Source organism: Capsicum annuum, chromosome 6, assembly GCF_002878395.1.
Source record: "Capsicum annuum cultivar UCD-10X-F1 chromosome 6, UCD10Xv1.1, whole genome shotgun sequence".
Lineage (NCBI taxonomy): Eukaryota > Viridiplantae > Streptophyta > Magnoliopsida > Solanales > Solanaceae > Capsicum > Capsicum annuum.
This window is the reverse complement of record NC_061116.1, coordinates 135,352,805-135,365,390: the sequence shown is the minus strand read 5'-3', so window position 1 is coordinate 135,365,390 and position 12,586 is coordinate 135,352,805. Positions and strand designations below refer to the sequence as shown.

The window sequence follows — 12,586 nt, the reverse complement described above, 5'->3', positions numbered from 1 at the left end:
CATGAATTGGATATGGTTGTATTTGTCCATGAAATTATCCTGAAAAGTAACTACTACACACATCCATCACTGATATTTGTATAAACAAACTATGCTATATTGTTCACCAAAGTCCATTTAATAGTTACTTTTTGGAGTTTATGCAAGCATTTGAAATGCATGATTTTTTGTGCAAGGCAGAGAATCACACTCAATTACATCAATTGCAAGCCAAGGAGCTAGCATCGCAATCCCATTAACCGCGATTATGAGAACTCAAACTAGTTTCAAACCCAAATTCCATGATCAAAATTTTCAAATTTTAGGCCACAAACATGTTCTATAATAAGAATCCACATTAACAGTGTGGAACGAGCCTACTAGGTACTCAATTACGCCCTTAAAATGTAAAACCATTAGTAAGCATTCATTTGGGCATTATATCAAGCACTTGGTGTGATCTCTTCATTTTTCTCTACTTCCACACATATTTTGGGTACACAAAACTTCCCCACTCATGTGCACACCATAATATGGCAGCTAAACACCGTACAACCACAATTTATGAAATAATTAAGTATGAAAATCAAAGATTCAAGCCATCTCTACAACATCCATTCTATGGCCTATTTTTAAAAATCAAAGCATGAACTCATGACACCTATCGAGTACTTGATGCAAGAGGGATGCAAGGATTTTGTGTGAGATTTCACAGTCTTGGCCAGAAATGGATCCAATCAAAGAGTAAAGTTGAAAAATAAGTTTGAGGAAAATGGGGGAATCAGATGATTATATAGCTGAAGCGACCGAAATCACAGTAAAGTTCCCACAATTTTTATAACAAGGAAACCACAATACTAGGTCCCACGATTGCAGTAACTGAGGAAATTTTTGTACCCTTATTTTTCCCTATTCAGCTCATTTCACAATTTGATAGATTTTCCCCTGTTTAGTTCATAGTGCAAAAATTTCGCACTTTCCTTTTCCAAGCACCTCCAACACACGCAATAGATCAACAAATACATGGGTATAAAATATTAAAAATTAAAATCTTCACTTTGAAATCAAAAGAAAAATACGAGCCCTTCTGGTGGCATTTGTGGGTTTCCTCCCATATAGAGCCTTAGTTTACATCGTGGCATGACATATTTCTTCTTTCTTAGATTAGGTCCTTAATGGCCCCCTTTTTATTTTATTGGACTTCAATATGAATCACTGATATCACTTAAAGTTTCATGGGTTGCTTCTATTATTTGCTTAATCTAAAAAGATTTTGTCATCATGAACTCTAAACCTCATTTCACCAAAATCTAAGTCAACTATAGCCCTTCCGGTGTCCTGGAAAGGTAGACCAAGAATGATGGGAATTTCATGGACTATTTAAAAATACAAAACCATAAAGTCTGCCAGAAGTATAAATATGTCCACCTTAACTAGAACATCAAACAAAATCCCAACAAGTCTCTTGATAGACCATTCTACCATCAACAATCTCATAGATATTGGCGTTGGATTTTTCAATTTGAGATTTTTGTAGATAGAAAAAGGCATGAGGTTTATAATTGCATTGAGATTGCATAGATCTTTTGCGAACATATGTGTTCTGATTCCGATGGTGCAAGGGATGGTAAAATTCCTGGGGTATTCCTTCTTTTCCATAATTTTACTACTCATGATAGCACTACAACCATGGGTGACTTCAATTGTGTCACCTTCATTTTCTTTGATATCAACTTCTTAATAAGCTTAGCGTATCCTAGGATTTCAAGGATTGCTTAAAGCAATGGGATATTGATAGAGAGGTTGCTAAGCTTTGCCATGAATTTCTTGAGTTTATCACCCTCTTATTTTCTTTAAATCCTTTTAGGGGATTGGAGAGGGGCGTGTATTGAAGGCATCACATCACTTTGTGGTTTTTTATTTTCCACCACCTCTTCATCATCTTCCACCGAGTCCTTTTCATCACCTTCATCTTGAGATTTTGGTGGCACTTAATTTTACTTAACGTTATGTTTATTGTCTCCTAACTCTTCTTTTAAGTGATCACCAACGATCTTCCAACTTCTAGTGACTATTACTAAAACTTGAGACTGAATCTTTGGGTTTAAAATAATGTCACTAGGAAAACTACCCTTTAGCCCAGCATTAAATTGGGTGAAAATTTGCCCGATTCGAGTATCTAATTTCTTAATGGAGGTGGAGTGGGACCCATGGTTTTACTAAGTTCTGAAAAATCACCTTTTATTTCACAAACCATTTTGTTCATTCCTTCTATTATCATTAAGATATTTCCGAAAACATCTTTCGACTTGTACTTGTCAAGGTCAATAGAACTCGACACGTTGTTCTTTTCCTAATCATGGAGAGGCATGTACCACTCATATTCATGATATCTATCCCTCCAAACATGATCACATTCATGGTCCATCAAACCTTGGTTCCCACCTTTCCTTTTATAGGCGGGACGAGAACTCTCTGTATATATTTTTCAAAGTACCAAATCTCCTCATCAAGCTTTTTAGAAGTTTCATCAGCTTTATAGGATTTTGATAAAATAAAATTAACCTCTTTTTCGGGGGCACCTATCACATTTTTTGTCAAAATATCTAGTTGTGTCATTATCTAAGCCTTATTCTCCTCTGTTTCCTCATCTCGTTTTCTTTGTTCCTTGTCAACCAAGGATGTAGTGGGAGAACACTTAAGAACCTTGGCATCTTGGGTATTCTATCCCTAGTTTTTCATGGTAATCTCCTTAAGAAATTTAATTGTGGCATGGTAATGCAACTTCACAGGAGATCCCCCTACTGCATTACCCACCACGATTTTGTTAAGTGGGTCAAGATCACGGTAGAAGATTTGAAGTATCTTCTCCGGGACCTCATGGTTTGGACATTGCATTAGTTTTCCGTTAAATCTTTCCCATACTTCATAAAAATTATCTCCATTCAATTGCATATAATTGATGATTTCATATCTCAATTGAATTATCTGAGACAGTAGAAAATACCAGTCAAGAAAGGTTGGGGTGAGTTCATCCCATAAAGTGATAGACTCGACTGGAAGAGACCGGAGCCACAATAATGCCACTTACATTAGATAAAAAGGAGGCATATATATATATGGATGTAATACCCCACAAAGTTCTCTTCTAGTCTGAGCCTTAGAGCGTATCCAGCAAAGCAGAAAATCTGAGTTTAAAAGTTTTAGAAATATCTTACCAAGTATGAAACACTTTTAATCATGTGTAATTTCCCTATTTTATACTTTTAATAATGTAGAGAACTAAACAAGCTTTCCATCGATACTGATTTCATCAAAATCTGACATTGAACAAAGAAGTTATGGCCGTTTTACTGAGCATTGTTGGAATCACAAGTTTGACGGTCAATCTGATGGACCGCCAAGTCCTTGGTTGACCATCAAGTGTCCCATTAGACCAAGGAAATGGCTTTCTTTTGGGGTCATCATGTGATGGCCAAAGTGGTGGACCATCAGATTTCTGACGGACCATCGATTTGACCGTCACTACGAGGTAGAACATCCCAGTTTTCGCACTTGAGTGATGGACGACTTAGTGGACCGTCAGTCCCTCTGATGGACCATTAGGTTGACCGTCACAGACCCCAATTAGAATTTTCTAGACAATTTTTAAAGCGGTATTTTGGTCTTTTCCATATCCTCTCCCAGCTCTATAAATACCGGGCCAAGGGCCTTCATCTTCATTTTTCTCTCTTCCACGCAAAAATTAGGTTTTCCAAAATCAAAATACTCTCTTCTCCTTTCATAAAATTCAAAAGAGATCACGAAGGATCTAGAGAAATCAAGAACTCCTTTCAAGAGCCTTCAAGAAAAGAAATTCTCAGGTATGTAGATGTTGATTCTTAAGTCACTTTCATCCAAGAATCTCAAGTACCCCTTTTTAAACTTAAGGATTTTATATTTTGTGATATTCCATTATTTGTATGAGTTGAAGTTTATGTTACTTGTGTTGTTGAGTTTGGATGCATGATTGTTTGCAAGATTTATGGTCTTTGACCCTAGTATGTGGAATTTATGTGATGTTATGAGGAGCCCTTTTGAAGTTGGTGTCTATGTGAGGTGCTTATGACATTAGGGTGTAGAGAAGGTTGAATAAGCAGAGTATGCACCATATAGGTTGGATGAAATGCTGAGGTGAAGCATAGAGGGGCATTATAGTATGTTAAAGGGGAAACCCAAAGTTGTGGGCTAGTCCATGCACACCTAGTGTTTAATAAAATTCCTTAGTGAGAGGAATGAGCCATAATAGTAATATGGAATCCCCGATTAGGTGTAGAATCAGACATATCTGGTGGTTGTCGAAAGACCATAGTGAGTAAGTTGAAACGAAATAGCAGAAATCTCCCAAGTGAGTGCTCTTTGATTTATTTTAAGTTTTGATACATGCTAAGTCGTTAGCAAGAGAGTAATGACATAATAGTGTGAAGTTTTCCCAAAATCTTGTGATATCTAGATATATGTCGAGACCGATATAGTGTGAAGTACTTGATGCAAGACTTCGTTGAATAAGGAATAATTTAATAGCATGTCTTCCTTAATGTAGTTTGTGACGATGAATCGATATTGGTGAACCCCCCTAAATATTGGGAGCGATCCTTTGGTAATCATGATAGTGAATAGAGGTTTATATTTCCTAAATGATAGATACGATGCCGTAAGGTTTGTGAGAGGGAAAGTATGTTATGATTCTGAAATGCTTAGAGTGACCCCTTGGTAGTTGTGATGATGAGTAGACATTTGTGAATCCTTGGAGGCTTGAGGTGATATTCTAATGATTGTGAAATTTAATATATGGCATGATTTCTGAGTTTCTTGTGAATATGCCTGAATGATAGTAATGATGCATGAATGCTTGGGATGCTTGAATGAATTATGATGCTTTACTTCTATATTGTCAAGTCTTGGGGGTATTTATACCCAAAAATAGAGTTGTTCCCTAGAGCCCGTGTCAGTTTCTCAATAATTCCAACCGAGCCATAATTTTCAAAACTCAGTGAACTATGGAACTTTGTGTCCTCAGATAAGTACGAAGCTTAATAAAGCTCAGTAATCTCAGTTATCTCTGTAATCTCTGTATCACTATTAATCTAGCCTCAGGCCTGTACTCAGCCCAATCCTAATGGAACTCAAGTGATTTAATTCTAATCTTAGAAATGATTTTAATAATCTAATCAAGCTATGTATCGTCAGTCAGATACTTGATTCGATATTATTTCTATTTGATACGGAACCAAGTGATTTCAGCATATTTTAGTAGATCATTTGAGACACTTGATCATGTAAACAGATTCAGCTTTATTGTGTTCATTCTAAGGATTCAGTGAGAGTCTTTCAGTTGGGAGTAGAAACTAGCACTGAGCGAAGGAAGGGATGGTGATTCCTCCCATCAGAGAGAGAGGTCGGACTCATTAGTAGCAATCCCTAAACTTTAGAACTGCATAGCCAGTACAAGATACCGAGTACCCATCAGTAGAGGTTGTCACCATCAGAGAGGTTGAATATTAAATTGCCTCAGGTCAACTTCTGCGAGGGTCATCCCATCAGAGAGGCTTGACCCAAGAGTGAGTATTTACCCATGGCACGGTATTGACACCCTTACAGCTGGGGTTATAGGTTGGACCCCACCTGTGGTAGGTTGGGGCATATCGGTTAAGTGACTACTTCCCACAGTTACAATTTCAGTATCAATCTTCAGAAGTCAAGACCATATGGTGTATTCATCTATCTTAGTAAGGAACTTAGATAGTTCCATTGACTCATGGACCATCCCGTCAGATAGGATTGGCCTCATATACAGATTCTTACTATAATATTTAAAGATCTCCCATCAGAGAGGCTTGATCTCAGTCTCAGATAATGTTGAATATTCTTATTATCATATTTAAAGATCTCCCGTCAGATAGGCTTGGTCTTCTTCTTAGAATTTATTGAGTATTCTTGTTGTCGGATTTGGATATAATCCTATTTTCTGATCATTGATAAATCTTCCGAAGTTATCTGTTAGAAAAGTTGAATTTCTAATGCTGTTGATTGAAAGCGGTAAGCTCAGAATTCAGTCTTTGATATAAGTATACTCAGATCCTCAGTTATTAGTAGAAGATGAGTCAGTGGTTGAGTATCTCAGTGATGGTAGTGAGTTTAGCTCGCAGTAAAGCGGTACCCAAGGTCAAGTCTCTAGAGTTGTGATGATTATGAGTATGATTTATGCATTTTTGTATGTTTCCTTATTTTCATACGGTATTTTCATGATCATATAGGTTATACATATTTTACATGTATGAGCCCTTGCATTTAGCCTTACCCCATCTACATACTCGCTACTTTTTGTGCTGATGAATTTGCGCTATAGTGTCTCATTTGACACCAATGGTTTAGAGGCATAGGACCCAGAGTATCATCAGCAAGCATGGGTTTCAGTTTTCTATTATTGTAATCAAAATCTTATTTACTTTCAGTTAATAGAGTTAGTTAGGGACCTGTCCCATCAACTCCCCAGTTCATCCAGATTAGAGGCTTTTCAGACAGATGTATTGTATAGTATTCAGGTTTATATTTTGAGTATTTATAGATGTGTTGAACCTTATGGCCAATTTTTGCATTTATTCCAGATATTATGCAGTGTACAGGTACAGATATCATAAAAGGATTAGCTTATGGTCCTTCTGGGTCACAAGCACCATGTGACATATCGGAATGGGATATCGAGGCGTTACAATGGACTCTTGGGTTAGGTGTACAATATCAAAAGGTGCACACACCTCTTGAAAATTCTTGAAATGAAGGTTGGGGTCCTCATAAGCTTGTCTCCAAAAAAATCCCTTTATATTCAACATGTGCAGTATAACACTTGTGACATGAAAGCCACAATTCCCATGAGTAAGTGGGAGCTGGATGACAGTTGAATGATGAAAGTCATTGAGTTGCCGCTAATCATCAAGAGGGACGTCAAAATACCCAGCTTTACTAAATTTGTCACTCATGGTTCCATGTATTCTACGTAGATCACATATAAGGAAATAAAAACAACAACCAAAATAAATTTACACCTCTGAGGGTATACCCTATGTAAGAACCAACACCACATAAATGAAAACTAAATTTCACATTCTGGCAATGGTGCCATTTAGATATCCATCACCTATACCATTTAAAGTGGTAGAGGACGGTCGTTGTAAATATCCCAACTTCTGTTGAGGTTGAATCAACAAGGACTGAAAGATAGAGTTTTAATTTTATGGGTAATTAAGCCATACTAAGATGCTATTTGAAGTGTTAGTAAAGTAAATGACATAATTAAAAAAGGTGGAGGGAGGTTTCTTGTTTAATGGAAAATATATGTCTCTAATAACTTGATTTTAGAAACTAAACCACAAACTTTAATTCAACTTTGAGACCTGAAGAATCTTGGGATCGTGTCTACCTAAGGACAACTTAGATGTAGGTAAGTGAAATTTGATACACATGCCATTTATAAAATGATAGGATAGGTTTAGGACCGTTGAGGCTAATTTCTCAATAAAACCTCAAAGATTTCACTTGTTGACCCTTTCGTGTACCTAAGAAGTATGACAATTATATTCACCAACTACCTCAATTTGTGCACCCTTATTTCTAGGATGATTCCCAAGGTAAAGTCAGCTATAAAATCACCCTTACATCTAAGATAGTAAAAAAGAGTAAACTAAACCTACTAATTGTATACTATTTCCTTGTTTCCCACATCCCTCTTTCAAGGATGATAAGGGTCTCTAAAGTTCACCCAAACCCCTCTTTAGAGGATAGTTTGGACTTTCAATAGCATGGGATTTTCACCCACAAACACATGTGGGTATTTAGGGTTTTCACCAACAAATCCCAACCAATTTAATCAAGCAATAGTATAACCCATTTTCATCTAATTAGCAAGTACACATACATCACAACCCGCAACTAATTTGAACCTTAGTTCAAAATAATCTAAGGACTAAATGAGTTAGCTACTCATTAAGAAAAGAGAGAAACATATACCAGATGTGTTGTTCAAGGCATCCATTCTTCATAAATACCAAAATCAAAATCTCCAAATAAAATTTATAATTCTTACCCAATTTAGGGTTTTAATTTGAAATTCAAAGTGTTGCTAGTCTCTAGAATGCCAAAAATGGGAAAGGGTTTTAAGTTTTTATAGTATTTAGGGTCGGATATTAAAAATTATGAAACTACCCCAGAGCTAAATCTTGCGTGACCACAATCACACTATATTCACCATGATCACGAGTACTGCCACCGCATGTATATCAATGCAATCGTGGTTGGTGACCATCATTACTATCCACGATCGTGTCCATCAGGCTGCGATACGATCGTGTCTATCAGGCTATGATCACGGTAACTGAGGCATGTTTCTTCTCCAGGACTTCCATCTGCACTTTCTTTCTCTTTCTTTGATCCTTTTTAGCTCAATTCCATATCTTTCCATCTCATAACCTATATGCCTTTAAATTATGGATATTAGTGCATTTAATCATAAATAGGTCTCTTTTATTCATCCAAAATATGGTAATGTGCACGAGTGTTGAGTGTAAATAACTAGTAAATTCACCGCTCATCAAAGAATTACCCAAATGCAATCAATTTAAGGCTTATATATAAGCTGCCTCTTTTCCAAAATCAGATGGTGTGCAAAATTGCATAAAAGTTAAAAATTTAAGGAAAATTTGTAAACCATCATTTATACAATGTTGGATGATGTGCAAGATTATCCAAAGGATACAAATTTAAGGGATATCTACAAGTCATGTGATATAGATAATGCACAAGAATTATCTAAAGTGATATGAAAATTACTTGTAGCCTAGGGGGATATCGTGTCAAAATAGCATTAAATATTTGCAAGGATCATTCTACATAGAGTGTATGATGTTATAAGGACATCTTACCTGGAAATTGAGATGTTTTTTAAGTCATTATGTAAATTTTAATCATCCAAAATAGAGATAAGAGAAGATGGCATTACTTGTTAGAAACCAACTCATCCAGAGAAATGGTAAAGAACTATCTCTCCTTTTGGAATTTTTGTTTACCACTAACAATATTTTTAAAAATCTTTTCAAGAGGGTTAAATGTTTTAACCAAACTATAGGTTAATCCAAGAACATATTTTCTAAAGAGGCGAAGTAAATAAACAAACTATGACACATAGAGTTTGATGTATGTTGAAGTAAATCCAAAAGGCATGTAGCACAACGCAGTGTTCAGGTAAAGGCATGTAGCACAACGCAGTGTTCAGGTAAATAAAAAATCTTTTCTTGTTGAATTACTTTTACTATAGATACAATACAGATTCCCTCAAAGCCATTTACAAGGAGCCAATCTCAAGACTTACAAGCACTTTAAGGCATATTCATGAAGAAGGATTTGTTAGAGTGTATTTTGACCTCACCTTAAGTGTTAGAAATCTTAATAATTGTATGAAAATATCAAGATAATTAAGTGGAATGTTGCATAAGTATGATGGAAAACCTAGTGATCAGTCAAGAGCTTGACCAACCATCAACGGAGCCTCCAATTCAAGACCATGGAGGAGGTACACTGCCTTCGTGTGATAGCTCACCCCGTGGTTAGTCACCACCTTGACCAACCATCAAGGGATTCATCAAATAGGGCCATAAATGAACACACAATTTCTAAGGGTGAGGTATTTTTTGATGGTTAATCACCACCTTTACAAACCACTAGTGGAACCATTAAGATGAGAAAGACCTCTACATAAGCTACTTTCTCAGTTTATCCATGGATCACTTTTCGGCCTTTTGTAATAGATTGGAAATAGTTAAACCTAGGTCATTATTTCTTGGTTATATTTGTTTATTGATGAACATAACTCTTCAGAGAGTTCTGTTGATCTTAATATTAATTTTTTTAGTAGAAACGTGTGGTTTCGAAGGCGTCGCGATTCTTTTTTTTGTCACCATAAGAGTTAAGTGCTTCTAGATGAATGTAATTAGGGGTTTTTGGATTTGAAAATTCCTTTAGTTCCTATTTCTTTTACCTTCTTCTGTCTATCTTCATTATCTATAGGTTATTTTCTTATTTTCGTAAGTAGAATCTTTTTTTCATATAATTCCCCTCATCATTAGGTATCACAACCAAGATCAGGATCGTTCCAACGATTCTAGTCTTAGGTATGTTGCTACAAAAAAAGATTTAAATTTGTTTTTGAGGTTCTTGAAATTTTTTGCTTTTGATTTTAGAGTTTCTAGTACTAGAATTGTGTTCCCCAGTATTATGTGAGTCAATTCTAAAATTTAAGCTTAATTCAAGTTTATTAAAGTGATCCAATATTATTGAGCTTAAATTTAAATAAAAATTGAAGTATTTTCTCAAATCTGAAGATTTTGGTTGAATGTTTATCTTTAAAATGTTTGGGGATTGTTCGAGAGGTTGAAAAGAGTTTGAGTTTAAAATTTTGTCGAATTTTTAGCTTGTTTGGATGAGGTTAAATTTTTAATATTCATGTCTTATTGAAGAAGAACATTCAAAGTACAATGTATGATCCAAAAAGGGTAAATTAGCAACGTGGTGTACTTGTTTATGCCATAGAATATTCCAAAGAGAGAACATGTCATGACCTAATTTCTTAAGTCATGATGGCACCTACTATAACCCACCAGTAGGTAAGAAAACCTGTATTATAGAACTGATAGTAATAAACTATCAAGAGAAATGAATGAAAACATCAAAGTAAATATAATTAAAAAAATCAACCCCAAGACCTGGCGAAGTTAATACAAGATCTTCTAATATGATAAGAGCACAAAATGAAAAACTAACTAATATAAATATACAACCAATCTTTGAATACAATGTAGAGATCATTCTAATCCATAAGCAAGAGTAGTAATGCTCTGAACTTCAGGATCTCATCCTAAATCTCTAATCCATGACTGCTCCACACGATGCACACACCAATGACGACAACTCATACTATGATCTATAGGCTGTAAAAGTGTAGTATGAGTACAAAACATGTGGTACTCAGTAGGAAACTACTGACTGGTCTATAAATATAATGCAAATATAGATTACATTCAAAGCATGAATCTAAACTATAGGCAGCTATCCAAGAAGATAACATAATAAAGCTATAAAGGAAGAAAGGGATATACAGTAATATCGTATCGATATCTATATATGTATACATATAACTACTCAAGGTAATGACTAAGATAACCAACCTATCATCTCAAGAAATTCTAATCTACTAGAAAACTATTAATGGCATAATCGGGGTCCCTAATGATAGTATCTAAGCATGAGATAATTATTCATATTATAATTTAGGTAAACAAGAAAGGATTAGAAATATACATCCAACCTCAGTATCATTGTACAATCATTCCTTCATGAACTAAACATAATAGTGATAACAAAATAGCTATCACGACCCAAATTAGGGCATAGTCGTGATAGTCACCCTAAGTCTATCGAGGATAAGGGACCACCCCATTTGCCTGCCCATATAGAACACACACAACCACATGATAGAGGATGAGTTCCAAACATATAATAAGATAGGGTAAATAGTAACTCAAAAGTCTATTAATGTCAACAACCAAAACCCTTCCATAGTAATTAACAAAGCCTCTATACCATAAAAACAACCTACGTTGGGACATGCCCCCAACTTTGACAATGACACTGACAATGATAATGTTAATGTAAAGTCTTTAATTCTATTCGTGGAAGAAAACTGATGGAATGATCAAGTATTTTGAGTTATGAAATCTTACCACTTCACCACAAATGACTAATGAATCGAACCGATCCAGCTGGCATTGCACAGAAAAAGTAGGATTTCCTATAGACTCTAAGTCGCATAGGGATACAGCGTCCAAAGACGGTTAGTGGATTGAGCACTAGAATATAACTGAGGGGTAAGGGTAAAAAAAAATTCCATGATCAACAGTCCAAAATCAGTCAAAATTCGATGCACATAACTATATGCAACTACATACACATACACATATATAAATATATATTACATGTTGGTATAAGGAACAAGGTTGTCATACCCCGAGACTCTAACCAATAGTGCAATCATGACTCTAGCTCATAAGAAATAAATTATAGTTCTTTGGTTGTTTTCTGATCAAGGGTGATGTGTATTAAGTCCTTAAAGATGTCCTAGCGATTAGGTGAATCCAAACATTCCTTACAGATTGAATTCTTAGGAAAGATATTACCATATTCAACTTCAAACAAGCATATTATTGATACCATAAGAATTTTTTATCTCATGAATCACCAACAGATAAATAATTGAATTATCTTTCCAATGGTACTAATTTCACCCAAATCTGGTATCGGAGCAAAGAGTTATGCCTATTTCACACCAGCGTGTTAGCCTAGAAATTTTATGACAACTTGCCACAAACCTGACAGCTTGTAACAAAATGTTTTTACCATAAGTAAAAAGTCACAAAATCTAATATTTTGTGAGTATATTTTGTGACGACTTGTCACAATTTTGACGGCTTTTCACGAATGTCGTCAGGTATTTTTTTCAGCAATTAAGGGACATTTTTGC

The 12,586-nt window shown here is 35.4% G+C and overlaps 1 non-coding gene across 1 annotated transcript; it reads left to right on the top strand.

Moving 5' to 3' along the window:
• Positions 1-2,854: 2,854 nt before the first annotated feature.
• LOC124899862 lies at positions 2,855-2,960 on the top strand. The gene has a single exon (XR_007057425.1). It is a non-coding gene; the product is annotated as a small nucleolar RNA R71 (small nucleolar RNA).
• The last annotated feature ends 9,626 nt before the right edge of the window (positions 2,961-12,586 follow it).